This window comes from Uranotaenia lowii, chromosome 1 (assembly GCF_029784155.1).
Source record: "Uranotaenia lowii strain MFRU-FL chromosome 1, ASM2978415v1, whole genome shotgun sequence".
Taxonomy (NCBI): Eukaryota; Metazoa; Arthropoda; class Insecta; order Diptera; family Culicidae; genus Uranotaenia; species Uranotaenia lowii.
Window position 1 is genome coordinate 50,904,494 of NC_073691.1, and position 20,169 is coordinate 50,924,662.

Consider the following 20,169-nt stretch of genomic DNA (forward strand, 5'->3'; position numbering starts at 1 on the left):
GTAAAAATAAACATTATAATTGTGCAAGACGTTTGTATAGAATGAAAATGAGGAGATCCTGACAAAATATCCTGACTGACATGTTCGGTAAAAAAAAAATGAAAAATTTGAGATATTTTTCCTCATATTTTTTTCGAATTCGGTTTACATTTTTTTTCCCGGATTTTGAAAATCTTGAATTTCAATACCAAGATTTTGATGTTCTCAGCCCGAAAATGCGGGAGAAATTCTTCATTGTTTACCCTAAGGGTCCCCCCTTAATTTATGTGAGAGGAAAACTATTCTAGATATTAATTCACGGGGTCCCCTTTAGTTGTTATATTTCAAGTTTTCATTCCGATTTTATAGTTTTGATAACTTTTCATTTATTTGTAGAAATGTAGGTAGTATGATTTAAGTCATGTTAAAACTTTTTTCCCTCGGGGGGCCCCCTTGAGCCGGGGGGCCCGGGGCAATTGCCCCTTTTGCCCCCCCCTTTAATCCGGCCTAGTTTATTAAGCAATAAAAACCAAAGCATTTCAGTAATTTCACAACAAAGTTACTGAAAAAAATCTGTGATTCTTACTTATTTTTTTTTAAGTTGAAAAGTCATGCCAAATATAAGCAATCTTAATCATTTTTGCAATTTTTAAGGGAAAGAAAATAATTAAATAACCAATGCCATAACATTGCTGTGCATATAAACTAAAAATTGAAATTCATAAGTGACATAAAAATAATAAATAAAAATGTGTACCTACGAAATTTAGAAAATCTATGACATCCTGTTTCACGTGAAACTGAGAAAAAAATTTGTTCAAAACTCTGATCCAGAATGAAGGCCGTGCTAAGGACATCAGATTTCGAAGAGCGAGAATCGAGAATCGAAATTTTCCATGGAAATAATAGTAATGGACAGTAAACAGTCGGGCATTTAAATTCAAGAGAAAAAAAATTGAAAGCATAGAGTGCAACGAAAGAAGATAAATAAGGGATAAATGAAGAGAAATGGAGGGATAAAATAGAGCTAAATGTTAGAAAAATAAGAAGTTAAAAGTGTTGAAGGAAAACTTAGCAAAACAGGTAACAAAATTAATAATATGAAAATAAGATGATCGAAGAGATAAATTCATTGTTTTTTAATTTCAAACCCCGTTATTGAGTCTAATATTCGGCTGAAATATGTGTTACTATTATCAATGCATTATGGAAAACATAAAAAGAAAAAAGTAAAGGCGCTAAAAAAATATAGAGAACAACAACAAAAAAGTAGATAAGATGAAAAAACAAGGAGTGAAGTAATAATAGAAGGTGGATATAGATAGAAGAGGGAAAAAAGGCAAGAGAGGTAAGAAGATTGAAAAATGGCAAATAGAGACAAAAATTGAGGTGAAACAATGAATGAGACAAAAATGGAGAAACAGTGAACAAAAGAGAGAGAAAAATCAATAAGAACAAGAAAAAACAAGACGAAAGAAATTGAATAGAAAAGAGGAAATAAGTAGAACTAAAGAATAGAAAAATGATAATTGAGAAAAGAAAGTGAGATTAGAAAAGACAACTTAGGGAACAAAAACCGAGAATAGGGAGATAGAATAGAGATATTTTGTAAAAGAAAGATTGAAAAGAGTTTCGTACAATTTTACTCAAATAAAGTTACTTTTATTTTCATTTTTTTATTGCCGCGAAAATCCATTCATTTCATCATTGAGTTCCTGTCATTAGTTTCGACAACGAAAACCTTCAAGTGGTATAAAAAATAAGTCATCATCCTAGCTAAAGGACCGTCACAATCCAGCTATAAGGCAACTGAATATTGTTTCAAATTTTATTCATAAAAACCACATATTTAACATAATTTATTCGGTGTCATTTGTTTATATTTTACTGCAAGCTAACAACTTTTAAATTGACTACAGGATACAGAGTAGAGTGTAGGGCAAAAAACCTACCCACCCAAATCGTTAACCGTGGCAGGAAAATAGCAGGGAGATGGGTGCATTTTTAATTGCTTTCACTCCTTAGAGAAATGGGAAAATAAAAAACCATCACCACCACCATCATTACCAAATTACCTCTCGCCGGGTTGATGGTTTAACCAAAACGACTCTGCCGAAAAAAAATCATTAGCAAACTAACTCGTCCCGCTAATGATGATGTCCCTCATCCTTTTGTCGCGGCACGATTATCGTTCCCCATTCTAAAGAGCGTGGCCATGAATGAGTTCATGCTAATCAAGAAACGATATGAGCTCGCGATCGATCATAATCGGTCCCGAAACCAAAATTGGGGTGCGGGATAGAAATTAAAATTAAACGAATGTGTACACGGTTCCAAGGACCATTAAATCGAAAAGAGCCGGGACAGATTCCTGAACCGTCTGGCGGCTACCGGAGCAAGTCCTGCTTAAATCATCGCTCGGTTGGCCCTTCGGGCCAACAACAATTGCCTCAAACAAAGAGAGGAACGCAATTAAAAACGCATATTTGTATTTAAAATCGTTTTTTTTTCGTTTTTTCACCCGGAAATATGTGTCCTATCTTGACAGGAGAGGACAAAAGAGGATGGATCCGGATAATGTCCACGTGGATCGTTAAACGTGACATAAGCAGCGCCGCGGTCGGGAAGATTATTATCGCCAACCCAGGTCAGCCGTATGGAATTCTTTCAGGCTCGCTTTTATGACTTTTATAGCTCACCCCATTTGGGGACATCGAGGGTTCCGAGTTGTGGTCCCTCGGATGTTTTGGCGTGTCAGTGATCCCTCGTTTCATTCAGGGATAAGCTACCGTAGGAGGATACGTCAGAATCTGCGGATGGCGATGAATTGTAATTGCTTCGGTCCAGTGTACTTACTTGTGGTCAGTCGAGTGTGTAATTATGAAATTTTATTGTCTGAATCTATCGTGGATCGGCTTTTGGGAGTTGTCCAATTTCTTCGGCATTCGAATTATTTCAGAGCACCTTTGTTTGTTGGATAAAATTTTGAATTTCAAATCATGAGCAAAATTTATGGAAACTTTTTTAAAATATGAAATATTTAAAAAATTAAAATAAGTCAGAGAAAAAATTATAATAACTATTGGAACAGCAACGAATCCTAAAAATATTATTTAATCATTTATTTTTAATTTATTCTGACTGTTTTCAGAACCTTAATCTTTGAGTCTCATCAATCACATGTGAAAAAAGTTGTCTGCTAAACGCGCAAGAGATTTTCAAGAAACATACCTACCATGACTCTTCCATTCTATGGCGACCGTCGCAATTGGATAAAAGAGAATCAAAGATGTGACACGATGTTTTTTTAATCAAATGCTCAAAAAACATAGTTTTCATAGTAAGCGCAATTAGAAGCTATATGTAGCACATACGAAAAGAGTGGAATAAAATCGATATTCATAAGATAAGTCTTATGAATCACTTAGGAGTACAAACTTATTTTTATATATTCTTTCAATTTCCAATTTCCAACTATCTATATAAAAAAGGATTTCTGCCTGTCTGGTTGTCTGCCTGTCTGTCCTCTACTCGGAGAAAAAAATGCCTGCTGTTCTGTTGGAACGGTTTTCGGACCCTTTTAAGCAACTCCGTTATTGCTGGGTGTAGCTAAAAGCTAATCATTCTTTTTATTCAAAAGTTCAACCATCCAACTAGAGTTATAATAAACTCAACTGCTAACTGCTGATTGATTTTACGTAATCAACTATGAAAATAAAAGACTCAACTGTAATGGAATAATTGATTCAATTGTTATTATTATAGATTCTACCTTAATTGTATGGTTAATTTTATGCATTCAACTATGAATATAACAGATTCAACTATACATTCCTGGTTGACCTCTTACATTTAAATATCAAAGGTATAATTTTCTCAACTGTAGATATAATAAATTCAACTACAATGGTATGAATGATTTTGGGTCTTGAACTAAAAAACATAATAGAATCAACTATACACTCCAAGTTGACCTCTAACATTTAACTGCAAATAAGATATATTCAATTGTAGTGGTATAACTGATTCATTAATAAAAATGATAGAATCAACTACAAATGTATGATTGATTCAACATATTGAACCATAAATATAATAAGTTAAACCATATTTGTTATTGGTTTTGTGATACTTGAATACATACACATCCAAACACTACATGAATTTACATCAGTGTAGTTAGTGTGCTTTCAGCAACAGGCAGCTGGTGTTTGCCTACGGCAATAACAGAAGGTAATTAACAAAGGTATAATTCAATGGCATACATTCTCTTGTTTAGATAATTTGTGACAAATTTTTCTCCACTCCTCTCTCAAATTTTTTCCAAACAAATGAATCGATGCCGCTAGAGGAATCGTTGGACATCCCGGTTGGGTGGCATCTGTTGGTTTTTCATCGGAAATAAGAAACGCTGGACAATGCCAAAGCCAAATGCTGATAGTATCGTTTATGTATTGTATTTGCTGCATTCATCGATGGGTTTTATGCTTTGCACTTTTCCCATCTCATCCATTTAGGCTTATCGTTCGATGGATTAAAAATAAATAAACAAATAAACAAATACAAATGATTGATCCAATCATAATTATAGTTAAATCAATAATAGCACTATAGATGAATGAACAACATATATAGTTGAATGTGAAACATCAATCAGTATATTACAGTTGAATAATATATATTTATAATTGAATCAAATATACAATTATAGTTGTACCTATCGCATTTATAGTTGAATTAATAAAACCAATCAAATAAATACAGTTGTTTAGTTGGTCGAGAATCAATCATCAATATGATTGAATACAGGCGAACTAAAGTTGATGAAACTATTTTTATTCTCCGCGTATACAGAGTGTTCAATAAGTTCGAATACACATTTTAACCAAATGGTGTGATGAAGCCGTAGCATATACATTTAAGTTTTTTTAGAGTAATATTGTGCTATTATCAGACAAACTATTCCTGGTGTCGAAGAATTCATTTTCATTCAGAGTTCGTTTTTTATCAGCCTTTTCGCACCACAAGTACTGGTGCAGGCAAAAAATCCATTTTATTGACAAAAAATGAATAGTTTACAGCAGTGTTTTGGAAATCGCTCATTTTCAATGATAGCTGACAAATAGAATTCGATGATTAAAGCAAAGCAGTCATGTTGTTTCGTTCGTTGCTAGTGCGATTGAAACGTTCGTCACTAAGTTAGCATCGTGTTGATATCCAATACACAGCGCCGTTGCTTCGGAGTGAAAACAAATTTATACCAGTAGCATTCGAGTATCTCAGCAATGAGAGGCGCCTCCAACGTCCATAGCCTTCCACACTCAGCATTGATAGGTATGATTACTGATCGGCTCTTGAAAGCTATCATCCGTCATTTCTTTATTCTTCCCCCAAGTTACTATGTCAGTTTTTAACCTGTAAATTGTTATGCATCATTCTAACGACCTTATAGGTACTGAAATTACTTTTAGAATTACTGCGGTTCAAATGCACCGAGGCCCTACTAGGTGGAAAGGGGAAGATAACTGATTGACGGTGTTTTTTCGGTAACTTTCATAACCTTCCAACCCGTGTGCCAACTGCCAGATACGAGATATAAAAGATTTTGATTTTGTAGGTTCAAAATGTTAAAGGCAAATGTAATCCCAGATAAATGTGCAAGGCAGGATTAAGGGAGGGGAAGGGGGGGGGGAATGGGGGCAATTGCCCCGGGCACTCCGGTTCTAGGGGGTAGCACTGGTAACGTTTCTGTCAGCTCATTACATTACATACATTCATCTTCTCTTCTGGACGTCTGATAGCAAACTGATTGAAAGCTTCACCGATACAAAAATCAACAAAAGTCTGTAGTCAAGTAACCAATGTTAACTGAGTGATCGACGTTCAGAATCTATCAGCAGGCATCTCAATCACCTCTGATAGACGTCGCCTTGCGTCGTCTTGTAACCATATCATTTAACTTTAGTTTGCATGTATAAATCTAGTTACCGAAGCGTTTGCATGACAATCTGCCGACGCTGTGATGATTGGTAATACTGCAGTGTTAAATAAGATTTTTTCCTACAAGAATCGCATCCTGAAAGTTTATTTTGATTGATTTCCGGATCATTGGTTTACAGGTCACCTAATCAGCCTCCTTTGGTCAAATTCTCATGATCATTGATAATGTCGTGAATAAACAAGTACAGAATTCCAAAACCTGTCTCATATAAAATCATTTTTTTCGTATTATGTGTGAAATGTCGAAAAAGCAAAAGCTAGCACGTAGCTACTAGCGGATTTTCATCAAAAAGTTTATCAACGCGATGGAGCATAGAATAATTGCACATCATTAGATGAAAACCATTAAATTTGTGCTTGTGTAACTTTGTATTAAGTTTACATTTGTCTTTAATCTATTTTTTGGCTTATTTTTCATGTAATGTTTATTTTCATTTTACACAGAATAATACAGGTTTTCGGAAATATTGGCTCAAAATGAAAAATGCTTTGCCCTTCAAATAAAGTTTTCTTGGATTGGTTAGTTATATCATACATGTTGTCGAGAATAAAACAAATACAGGAAACCTATTATGACTCTCTATAAAAATCGTCAGCATTCTTATGGGGAACTTTTTTTTCCAGGATTTTAATCCTTTAGGATGATTCATCCTTTCGAAGAGACATTCTTATGGCGAACGAAATTTCAACAATAGAGGAGCGTGCCGCGTACGGTGGACTTGAGAAACCGCTGAAGCTCATATAATTGGTTTAAGGTAAAAAATATCATAAACAAAAGGTATGATTGACCATTATTGAATTATCTTTCCATTTGAGTAAAAAAAACTGTCCAGTTGATTTTGAATTACCGTTATTTTAATTTGATTTTGAAATTATTGAACGCCCTGTAGACTCGGAAAATCTATAAAAAAAAAAGACAAATGTTGCATAACTCAAGAACCGATCAAGCAAATGGTACCAAATTTGGCGTGGGAGAGTATTTGGGTACGAGAAATAGTTCGATGAATATTTGAATCTCTCCGTCTTTCCAGTAGGGAGATAGGAAGGAGGGAGGAGACCTCTCTTACAATTTTTAACATAACTCAAACATTAAAAGCAAATGAAACTAAATTTGGTATGGGATAGTATATGGGTACAAGAAATGGTTCAATGAATATTTGGCATCCATCTTTTCTTTCAATGGGATAAAAGAAAGAGGGGAGGGGGATTGCTTACAACTTTTTGCATAATTGGAGAAATGATCGAGCAAATGGAATCAAATTTGGCAGGGGAGAATATTTGGGTACAATTGATGTTTTTATGATTATTGGAAACCTCTACATCCTTCCAATGGGAAAATGGGATAGGGAGGGGGCTTACAACATTTTGTATAACTGGAGAACAAAGCAAGCAAATGTAACCAAACTTTGCATTGGATGCCATTTTGGTATGATAAATGTTTACCTGCATCGTTGGTTTTCCTTTACCCTTCTATTGGGAAGAAAGGGAGAGGTAGGGGGGACTAATGTAAAGGATTTTTCATAACTAAAAAATTAGCAAAGCAAATGGAATACGAGGAATATTTTTATGATTATTTGAGAACCCTTCCTTCTTCCTTAGGAAAATAGGAAAGGATGAGGTAGGCTCTTATACAACTCTTTCACAACTCGATAACTTACCTAAGAATTGAACGGTTTTTTAGTACCGTAAAACGGAGTAACTTTTAACATCAATAAATTTTTCCACATTATCATCAATAACTTATTCTATAGTTTGAATTATTGAAAACTGTTTTCTACGTTTGAAAGCCTATTAATTGAGTATCAAAAAGACAAAATTTAGTTTGTATTGGAAATTGTTTTCTGTTAATAAAAATGTTATTTCTAGATCTTAACCCGATCAGGAGAGCATATCAAAATAATTACTCAAACGTATCTCACCAAGATATTTACATCTGATTCAGTTATAAGTACTGAAACATTTAGACTTTAAGTTTCTCCAATCTGAATTATATCTTATTCTGATTGACAGACTTGAACCCGATCAGGAGGGAAAAACTAAATTATATCAAGATGAGATATTTTGATACTAATTTTTTCATATCTGAATGAGTTATTATTCAGTACTCGTAGGATGTTAAAATATCTCAAATTATATCAAAAAATCTACACGATCATAGCTAAATTATATCAATTTTAGATATGCTCCTTTCAAGATTATATCTAGTTCAGATAGCATAGTTTGATATTGGCCAGAACAAAACCTATCAAAATTATAACTTATCAAGATATGAGTGCTTCGAGAAAAATTACTAGAGGAATGTCAATAAACCATATTATTTGCTAAAACCATGTTCCATTTTTGGTTTCCCAAAAATTTGAACCAATTTTAAGGATCTGTTGAGCGAAACTTATTGATGTACGGTTTGGGCCGTTGACTTCGATGTCCGTGTTTCAGAAAAAGTTGTTCATATATCAAAATAAGATATAATCATTTTATTTTGGGACAACCCGAAAAAATTCTTTGTCATTGAAAATTATCTCAACCCCATTCAAGTCTGTCAATCAGAATAAGATATAATTCAGATTGGAGAAACTTAAAATCTTAATTTTTCAGTACTTAATTATAACTGAATCAGATGTAAATATCTTGGTGAGATACGTTTGAGTTATTATTTTGATATGCTCTCCTGATCGGGAATGGGGTTGAGATAATTTTCAATGATAAAGAATTTTTTCGGGTTGTCCCAAAATAAAATGATTATATCTTATTTTGATATATGTACAACTTTTTCTGAAACAAGGACATCGAAGTCAACGACCCAAACCGTACATTAATGAGTTTCGCTCAACAGATCCTTAAAATTGGATCCAATTTTTGGGAAACCAAAAATGGAACATGGTTTTAGCAAATAATATGGTTTATTGACATTCCACTAGAAATTTTTCTCGAATCACTCATATCTTGATAAGTTATAATTTTGATAGGTTTTGTTCTGCCCGATTTCAAACAGTGCTATCTGAAGGAGATATAATCTTGAAAGGAGCATATCTAAAATTGATATAATTTAGCTATGATCGTATAGATTTTTTTATATAATTTGAGATATTTTAACATCCTACGAGTACTGAATTAGATAGGAAAAAATTAGTATCAAAATATCTCATCTTGATATAATTTAGTTTTTCCCTCCTGATCGGGAAAATATCTATTTTTCCAAGGCTCGCAAACAAACAGCTCTCCTGATGATTTCAAAAAGTATTTAGAAGCAAACGGGTGGTTGAATGTGAAAGAACAACTTTTATTCTTTGTATATGTAAAGTTATAGTGCTATTTTATAGTCATTTAATGATAAATTTTTGATATTTGAAAAGGATGCACATTTTCCAAGAGTAAGCCCTAATTGGCCAAATGGATAGGAATCCTTTCAAATGGTTAACTTTGAAGAAAAATATGAAAATGGAAATGTGTGAAGGTACAAGTTTATTTGTATTATGAAGCTAAAACTATTTAGCAATTATTATAATTTTTGCCCCTAGATGTATGCAGCATCATTGTTTTTAATAGAAAACGTTAAAGGTTAAAGGTGAAATTGTTAAATTAGAATTTGTAAACAATTATGAAGGTGTTTTGTATCCTTTATGATCAAGTAAACTCGTTAAAATCGTCAAAATGGAGACTGATCAATGAAACCTCAAAGCATCAATTCCTGAACAGGGAAGAAATCGATTTTTTAAATTTCTTCAACCATGTTCTACGTTCATTGGAGTCCAGTACTGGTTTTAAAAATATCAAACATGCCACATTCTCCTTAACAGGAAATATAATCGAAAAATATTGAAAATAGTTATAAATATTACCCCGGATTAGGTACGAAAAAATGGGTATGATTATATGTCCATATGAAATGCCTACCTGTTTCAAGTAGCGGGTGATTGGAGAAAGGGATGATCCCATTCAGCTTTTTTTAGCATAAATCGAGAACTTATTAATCAAAAGAGAGCATCTTTTATAAGAAAGGTTGTTTGCGAAAACTATCCAAGTGAATGTAACAATAATGAAAGAATTAATAAAGCTTATGATAAAAAAAAACTTAAAGTTGCATTAAATAAGCTAGAAATCGTCGTAGAATGTTGAAATTGTTGAAAAAAACTAATTTAAAGAAATATTTAAATAACTTACAAAATCAAACCTCTATAACTCTGCTCTGAACAGAGATAGAGTTTTGGTGGATTTAACAAAGTTCTACATTTTTGTGTATTCTACAACTTTGTAGAACAGTGTAAAGCTATATCTCTTTAAAAAAGTAAGAATTTTCGTTATTTTTCATAGTAGATTTCTGAAAAAATTATATGCTTCCAAGCTATAAAGCATGTTTGAAGGAAGCCACTTTAGAGCGAAAATGAAAGAAAAAGACGCTCGTAAAAAATTCAACATTTCAAAGGTTTTTAAAGGGAGTTTTGAGGGATGTTTTTCTAGAAATAAAGAATTTGATATTTGAGCTGTAATTCTTGATCAAATTGCTAATTTTCTTCATAAAAATGACGTGAAATGATAAAACAAACATTCTGCAAAGATGATGCTGACTGCGAGCTATGTGTAGTAACCGTTCTTAAGATAAACACACTTTTTCACAATTTCACTTTAGCCTAAATATTTTAAACACTTCCATGACTACGAACGCTTTCAAAATTTAATATTACCTTCCGTTTTGAAATTCGAATCTAGAATGCCGACAACAACATGCTCATCCACAGATCTCAAATCTCAGTTCACTCTTGGTCACTCAAGAACTTATGACTTTATTTTTTTTTCAGTCGTCTCTCAGTAAACACTCTTAAACTGGTATGATCATGAAAAGTTTTAACTTAACTCATTTTAGCACTGTTCAAAATAACATAGTAAAGTATTGACATCTGAACCAATAAACCGAAGCATGTTATGAAGACATTATCAAGAACTTCACTTATCTAATAGTTTTTCTAAGTTATTTGAATGGTGAACCAACATGAATACTTTATCTGGATATATCTACTACACTATGCAAGGAACCTGAAACAGTGAATCACATAATTCTCACCTGTCTACGCTTTGCCTCAACGAGATAACAGTACGATTTCAACTGCAAGTACACAAATTTAAAGGAACTATTTTAAGAAAAAAACCTAACGCACTACGAAGAAGTAGCCAAATTCACTAGCGAAATCAAAACTGATTTATAATCAACTCGGAACCAAAAACAGGGCATATAATCAAAGTCACTGGCCCTTAACCCGAGCTGCCCGTGAAGCAGCTCAAATAGAAGAAGAAGATAATCTTTGGTTCAAATGATATCTTATAGTTGTTTTCGATATTAACTTTAGGCCAGTCAAGGTTCTTCTCGCTTTAGTTGCATCAATTTAGGCGTTTTCAGCACCTGTATTGCGCCTTTCGTTATGCAATCTATGCAGAGCTGCATGTTATTTTCATAAATTTAGTGGTATCCTGAAAAATCCTGATTTTTTTCATCGCGGTTACCTGATTTTTGTAAAAACCACCTGGCACCCCTGTTTCACACCTAAATTAATCCTGGATGTTCGAAAATGAACATCAATTCGGTTTAATTGCTGCCATCTATGATTTAAAACTGGAGATTTTTTTTTTGTTTCGATTATAGTCGTTTTACCATATTTGAGGCATTCGCGATTTTATCAACGTTGCAGTTGGCGGAAAGCTTTTGAAAAACTTATCCGGTACAACTGTGTTCGATGTTTACTCTTGGGCTCGAACTCACGGACATCTGTTCATGAAGCAACTGGCTTGCCAACTGAGCTATATCTCAAGCCCAGAAAACTGGAGAAATAGTGTTGAATATTAAAAAACATTAAAATTTTTGAATTTGAAGCCTGTTTTTGTTGCATATACTTTTTTCCTATAACGCAAAATACCCTTCAGAATCAAGTTTTAATCTGAAGACTTTTAGACACTTTTTTTTTGGTCGAAAAAGTAGACCTTTTTTAAACCAAAATTTGCCACGAAAATCGAACACTTTAGTACGAATTTGCAAAATATTTATTTATGCAACAAGTGGTAGAGCGTAGATTTTTTCAGCACAAGTCATCCAATTTATCCAATGAGGCTTGCCAAGGCATATTCGGCGGACTGAAAACTAGAGAGAACTAGAATTTTTATTTTTATAGAAATGTTAAAGAAAGGAGGATAGACAGGCACAAAAACAAAATTTTTTGAGCAAGTTTTTATAAAAATACGTTTTAAATTCTGCTGACAAGTTTTGATGAATTTTTTTTTTTGACTTTTGTTAAAAATCCCGAGTTTTGACCATATTTGCTTGGATTTTGAACGACTATTTTGAAATCATATGCCAGGTTTTAGATAGAATAGCCCGGATTTGTCCAGCCCGATACGTGCAAAAAAAGTATCTAGCAAATTTATTCTAATTGGATCATTCAAGCTACCTTTGAATCTTTTCACTCTTGCTTGAGCTGTTCTCATCACTCGGAGACATATAACATCGGAGAAAATAAGCAAAACCTCAATAAGCTTCCAACTATGTACCTTTGTGAACTTTCCTCAGCAAACAAACTCGAAAACTTACCACATTCTTGTTGATTATAGCACGCAAATAAATGCGGCGAAACAAGCAAACCGCAACAAAATTACTAAAAAAAAAAAGAAACTGTTCTCTTGTTCACCGAAACAAAATCAAGCGCGAAACACCTTCGCACAAAAGCGTGTTCGGTAGCTGCAGCTCAGATCAGAATGACTGTAGCGTTCGTGATTTATGACCATAAAGTCTGTCAGCTTAGAGTCATCTTTATCTACCAAACCATCCCATTCGCCGATTCGAGACGCTTTGGGTGGCATTGTGTAAGCAAGCTTCATCATCTTGAAACGCTTCTGTACCGACTTCTTCAACACAATCCGGCAACAAAGTCCTGCTTCCGACTACCGGATTACGGAGAACGAACGAACTGCTGCTTATGAAATGCAATTTCATAGTTGTGCCCTTATTTCGCCTCTCATGCTCAACTTTAACTTTAACTTTGTCAATAACAGTAAAAGCAGATTATCTTCTCCAGAAGGAGCTGTTGCACCGTTTTTGACGCCTCACCCTGGGGAACTTTTTTTTACGAGTCCTTCTTCATCCCAGCAACAGAGAAAAGAATCTTGCACCTTCTTACCTACTTGGGAAGTTACATTACTGTGCCGCTTTCTCGATTGAATGGAGATTTGGATTGGCTTCCTTTGGCAGGGTGTTCATAAAAAAAGAAGGATGCTGCTGTTGCATTTCCTTGGCAACCCCGCTCGAACCCGAACGTCATTTGGAAGTTCCTTGAAAAAACTTTTTTCATTGGTGCCGATGAACTGCAGCTGAAATCCCCGATGGCTGGTGGAGGAATGTGCAACAACAACCGGTAGCAGTTTTGCCCTTTTTCGGCATTCGGCCCTTTTGAACGGAGAAACGGTGAAAATAAGATGGGTTATAAAAAATTATCTCCCGGTTGTCCCGAAGAGCAAAGGCAAAGTTCATCCTTTACAATGTGTGCCCTGGCACGATCCTTGGTTGTAGTTTTTTTTCCTTACAAGTACTTTTTGTTACTGTTTTCCCGACATTATTGGTGTCATTCTACTTGGCGCGCGGTTTCAACTGAACCTCATACCTCATAACAAGAACGAAAACGGGAGGAATGCATAAAAGTTCCCGGAATGATGATAAATTTATCGTAAAAATTATTGTGGCAGCTGATTGAAGTTTGAATAAATCATAGAAAAGTTGACGCGGCTTGACGATCCAGGAGATTAAGTGAATTTATGTGTCATCGTTCGAAAAAAAAACCGACGAATGGACGAAGTTTGTCTTTGTGCTCTATCAATTCTTAAGACTTCCGATGAAAGTGGCACAATGTAGATCATTGGTCCTAAATTTTATATTTTATTCCTTTATATACTATGTTCAATAACATTGAATCTTTGATTTGAATTTTGATTAATTTTAGCCCAGACTGGTAACTGAATAAAAAAATCTATTATATAAAATTCTCTTTATTTATTTCACACACCGTCTTGGATTCAAATTTCCTGCAGACTGATCTTAATATCTAAGGTTCTTAATCCTATGTTTAAACATCGTTTTGGACACAGTAAAATCAAACAAATTGTTCACAACATTAAAACACTGAAAACAGCTGGTCAGAGGATTATTCTGTCCGTAAGTAGTGCGGTGCATGCCTAGCGCTAAAAGTTGCCTTCCTCGTAGATGTCTGGATGGTGCAAGAAAGCATACTTCATTAAGTAGAGCTGCACAATCCACGTTGCCGGTAACCAGATCAAACACAAAAAGCCGTTTTAGTTTTACACGTCTGGAAGAGAGGGTTTCTAAATTGATCAACACGCACCGACTCTCATAATCCGGAAGATTGATGGGGTCGTTCCACGGAAGTGACCTGAGAGCGTAACGAATGAATGATCGCTGCACTCTTTCGATTCGAAGACTCCAAGATGTATGGTAAGGAGCCCACACGCAAGCGGCGTACTCCAATACACTTCTCACCAAGGAACAGTACACAGCTTTAAGAGTGTATACATCCTGAAAAGATTGTGAATTGCGCCTCACGAATCCAAGAACAGAGAAAGCCTTCGCTGTGATGGCGCTGATATGGTCGCTGAACGTTAGTTTTTTATCTACGATGACGCCCAGATCGTTCATGGAGCTGACTTGATCGATGCTGGTACCGTTGATACTGTACTCGAAGCAGACATTGGACTGACGGCGACTAAAAGTTATGGACTTGCATTTTTTTATGTTCAGCTGCATCCCATTTTCCAAGCACCACAGGAGAAGCTCGTCGATGTCAGATTGAAGAGCGTGGCAATCTAGAACCGATGAGATTATTTTGTAGATCTTAAGATCATCAGCATATAGCAGCATACAGGATTTCAGACGGAAAGCCAGATCGTTCACAAAAAGAACAAATATCAAAGGGCCTAGAATACTGCCTTGCGGGACACCTGAGGTCAAGTAAAAAATACGCGAACGTGATGTATTGATCTTGACAAACGCTCTTCGATCGGTCAAATACGATTGAAGCCATTCGGTCATCCAAGGGGGAAGACCCATGTGAACCAGCTTTTCAATGGCGAGTCTATGAGGAACTTTGTCGAAAGCCTTACTAAAGTCAAAGTAGACTGCATCCACTTGTCGACGCTTCTCGATTTCGGTTGATAGGAAGTTGGTGTAACACATCAGGTTTGACACTGTGGATCGCTTCCTAACGAATCCGTGTTGATAGTCAGAGATCAAGTGACGAGTGGCGTTATAGAGCACCGAGTGAACCATGCTCTCAAAGACTTTGGCTATGCAGCACAGGATTGAAATTCCTCGGTAATTTTCCACGGAATTACGACAACCGGATTTATGTATCGGAGTTACCGAGGCGGTCTTCCATACCGTAGGAAACTTCCGTTCGTGAAGAGAACGATTGAAAAGCAGACAGATAGGCAGCTTCAATGATTCTGCGCATTCCCTCAAGAATACTGGTGGTAGTAGATCAGTTCCAGGACCTTTTTTGATGTTCAGCTTTTCCAGCTCGGATAGGACATCACGTTGCGTAAAGTTGAAGGATGGTAGCGTAATGTCATGCGTAGGAATACCCTGTCTACTCGCGTCAGAAAGCTCAGGTGAATTGGGATTGTTCACGCTGCTGAAGAAGTCGGCAAACAGATTGGCAGATTCCTCAATTGAATCTGCGGACAATTCGTGGTACTTCATTTGCTCAGGTATACAGTTGCTTGACTTGCGGTTCTTCACAAACGTCCAGAAACTAGATGGGTTGTCCTTCAAGTTTAATTCCATTCGGTCGATGTAGCTACTTAATGATGCGGCTTGGCAATCGTTATATCGAGTTTCGAGTTGTCTTAGTCTTTCTTTATCCTGTTGGGACTTGGAACGTAGAAAACGCTTTCGGGCCTTGCGTACAATATTTCGAAGATGACGAAGTTCAGAGGACCACCACGGAAGTTTGGTTGTGTTGAGACGTCTTCGCTTACGTGGGATGATCCTATTCATGACATCAAAAAGCTTTCCGTAAAACAGCACCGTTGCGTCATCCGTTGATTTGTCACCGAGTAACTCAAGCCAGTTGATCGAAGACAGACTTTGATTCAACACCGTATAGTCACACCTTGCAAAGTCGAGCTCTAATTCACCGTAGTTTGTTGGAGAGTGTGCGTCACAGTTATTATTAATGGTAACGCAGAGCACGAAAGGCTTGTGGTGTGCATCTAGTCTCAAAAGACTTGAAGGGGGTTCAATCACATCAATGACACAAGTGTCACTAACGAAAGCGAGATCAAGAATACGGTCATTTGCGTTCCGTAGAGAATTAACTTGTCTAAGTCCAGTAACCAACATCGTTTCGGTGAATGTTGACTCTGCTTCAGTCGATGCATTGGTGGGTATATAACAGTTTAGTTCCTCGTCATAAACCCAAACAAGTCCCGGTAGATTATAGTCCCCCAGAACAACGATTGTGTCGTTTCAGAAGAAAAATTGCAAATCTCCTGAACAGCCGAAGCGTGCAAAGAGTAAACTTCAGCAGGAGAAGAAGGCCGTATGTAGATACCACATAGATGAATCGTGGACTCCGGGAGTTTCAAAGTGACAGCCACTTGTTCCAAGGGGCTGGAATCATTCAGCGTTACCGATGAACAATGCAAAGACGACTTTACAGCAATTAGCACACCGCCACCACGAAGAAAGGAACTAGTTTGAACGTTACGGTCACATCGAAATATTGAATAGTGCGAAGTTAGCTCGGAATTAAGGACGTCAGGGCGTAGCCAAGTTTCCGTTAAAACGATAATGTCGTAATCGCAAGCAGCCGCGCTGAGATAGAAGTCGTTCGTTTTCGTTCTCATACCTCGGACGTTCTGGTAGTATATAGTCAATTGACGCCGGGAAAGGGTGGAAGTCAGATGCACGGTGCGTTCTGTGTGCTCTGGAGGAGCAGTTGATGTGAGTCCGACAATGGTAGTACACCCGTCAGGCTGCGTCGAGGTTCTGGTATAGGTGTCTCTTTCGGCGCTGGATTCTCGGATGCAAGCGATGGACTCAAATTGTTCCACGCGAGTGCTGCGAGAAGAGAAATCATCAGGGCAGAACGTCGCTCTACAGCCATCAAACTCACCTGGTAAAGGAGCTTGGGAGATCCCTAGACCAGGTCCAGGTCTTGTAACGGTGTTTGTAGTACTACTCCTCCGGAATGACCCAAACGATTCAAATGAAATTATTTTTAGAATATTCTGTAGCCATGCGAATCGGTTTATATCGAATAAAAATAACACAAAGTCGCATCAATTGTCCGTAATAATTAAATTTGTAGTTTTTTGAATCAAATTAGAGTCATGGTTTCCATTTTTTGAAATTTTTGTTTCCTTTGGGCGGTTGTTTTTCGTCTCCAAGGTCGAGGCGTCGCGAGCAAACGTCGTGAGAGGATAGTAACCATGGCATAGCATACTAATTAGTGGAAACTTTGGGCACCTATTTCTCAACCAAGCATACTTTCAATGCACGTGGTGGCGATATGAAGCCTAGATGTGTTTTTTTTCTTCTTGATTCTAAGCTCATTAGTACAGCACATGGTAATGAATGACGCCTAGATGTGACCCAGATTGATATTTGGCCGATCGAATAAAAACCATCTTTAACGATTTTAAAAACTAAAACTATTCTCATTTCATGTTATTTAAAGCAGCAATTGTTGTCTTAAAAATATGAAATAAATACTGATGCATACGAAATAATGGTATGACTCTTAGCGGACGTTTGAAAAAATGAAAGAGGGAAGATTTACATACAGTTGTATAATTCAATACGCCTAAGGTTTGTTTTGATTCATATAACAGGAAAAAGAATACATAACATGTTTTTTCGATAGGAATAGATCGAAACATTTTTTGAACATGTCCTTAACTGAAGATGTATCAAGCCCCAATAACAAAATTAGATGAAAATGAACAGACACTAAACTGAACAAAACGCGACAAATGTCAACATTTCTGCATATTTTACTTTCAACAAGAGTTTGTTTAGAACTGATTTAGTTATGCAACAAACAAACAAAATATTTTTTCAAGATTTACATTTTTTTAAATTTAAAAAAGTTCAGCCATGGTAAAATCCGTTTGCAATTGCCCCGGAGTGTCTGAATTGAAATTAAGATTGAAATTAAAAAATAGAAGCAAAAGAAACTTTGATAACTGTTACCATTTTCTGCGCAAAATCATCATTTTAAGGTTTTGTGTGATGTTTTCATGAAAATTTTTGGAAAATGTTTATAGCACCGTCGAAGCAAGACATTTTTTTTCAATCCATTTGATTTTGAAATCTGCTTTCCAATCTATTGTTGATGAACAGATAAGGTCAGTAAGTTGAAATCGTGAAAAGTCTTAAAAAGGACTTTCAGCACAAAAAAGAGAAAAATTGCTGTACTTCAGTCGAGTTACAAAATTTAAACATATTTTTTTCTCCTTTAAACACAATTCTTTTCCTTGAATCATTGGGTTACCGCTTATGCATAAGGATTTAATGTGCACTTTTTGCTTAATCAAATAAAAATATAGCAATTTGCAGTATGTATAAAAATTCGCCAGATTTCATACCATGACAAGTGCTGCTTGGCATCACTTAAAGTTTGTAGCATTTGAGTTTGTTTAACGTATTTGTTGCTATATTATTATCTGCGTGTACCTGTCATCATCATTTGAGTAAATTTTACTATTTGTTGCTAAAGCATTCTCTGCGTGTATCTGTCATCATCGTCATCGTCATTAAAAACAAAGATAAACAAAATCAATGTGAAGCAAACGTGAAAACAGCAAGCTAACCGAAATCGACAAGTCGCCATTGCGTTCGGCTTAATTACCGCGAGTTTGCTGCTGATTCCGCCATCTCGTTGGAGGTACACCCGCAAGGTGCCCTGCAGAACGAGACGCTGCTGGTTCCAAGACCGTTACGGAAGGAACGAAAAAGAAGTGGATTAACCAGGTCAGTAAATTCCTACACAACATCCTCGAGCGGGCAAATAAAGACAAAATGCTCTCCATAAACAGTTCCGTATACGGCTTCGTGCAGAATTCCGGGAAGGCTAGGAAGCGGAAGGATCTGAGATCGGCAACTAGATGGAACAAGGCAAGAAAGTTCCGATCAATTCCACGGGTGAGTCTGAATGGATTTTTGATGGTAAACAATCGAACTGAAGACTCCTTTTATAGAGAGCGGACATCGGAAGAAATAACTTCCGATCACTATTGGCTGCAAGGAACATTTCCCAGATCCCCAAATTGGGTGAGTGCGGATGGACTGAGGAAGAGAAACGGAGATTACTGACTGGTTTATTTATTTAAGCGGAAACCCGACTTTGCCTGGAGTCAGTCTTTTGGCCGGAGCCGAAAGTTGTTCCTCCGAGAACTGGTGCCGTATTCTCCCGGAAGCGGAAGCTGGATGCTACTTCTGCTACCAGTGGTGCTCAACTGTTGTTGGTCATCAGATGACATCAAGGTTGCTGAAAAGAAGAAGGTGAAGAATAAAAATAATAACAAGTAAGTACTAGCGCTAGTCAGAAGAAAAAGAAGAAGCTTAAGTAAAATGAGAAGAAACTAAGAAGCGACAAGCAGGAAGAAGAAGCAGCAGCATAGCAAGAAAAAGAGCAGAAGCGAAAGGACGATGGAAAAGAAGAAGTCTGGTGAGTCCGAAGAAGAAGAAGAATGGAAGAAGAAGAGTAGAAGCAGAATGGAAGAAGAAAAGTAGAAGCAGAATGGAAAACGAAGAGTAGAAGCAGAATGGAAGAAGAAGAAGAACAGGATGATGATGAGAGGGAGAAGAGGAAGAAAGAGATCGAAAGAAAGTATGCGGTCTAGAAAAATAAGAAAGCAATGATTGAAAATAGGTAATAAGCAACAAATTTGTTTTGGTTTTGTTTTGTGGCGTAGTTTTTTTGTATGTTTTGGTGATATGTGTTTCCTCCCCATTGCTAGCCGAGAAGGAAGCAAAAAGAGCTTCATCAAGTTGTAATGTATTATTTCTACAAGTTTAACAATTTTAATATGATTTTAACAAGGGAAGGTTTTAGGGTACGAGATATGTTTCTATGATTGTTACAAAACTAACTGTAACAAAACTAACTGTAAATAAGGGGGTTCCATATAAATTGC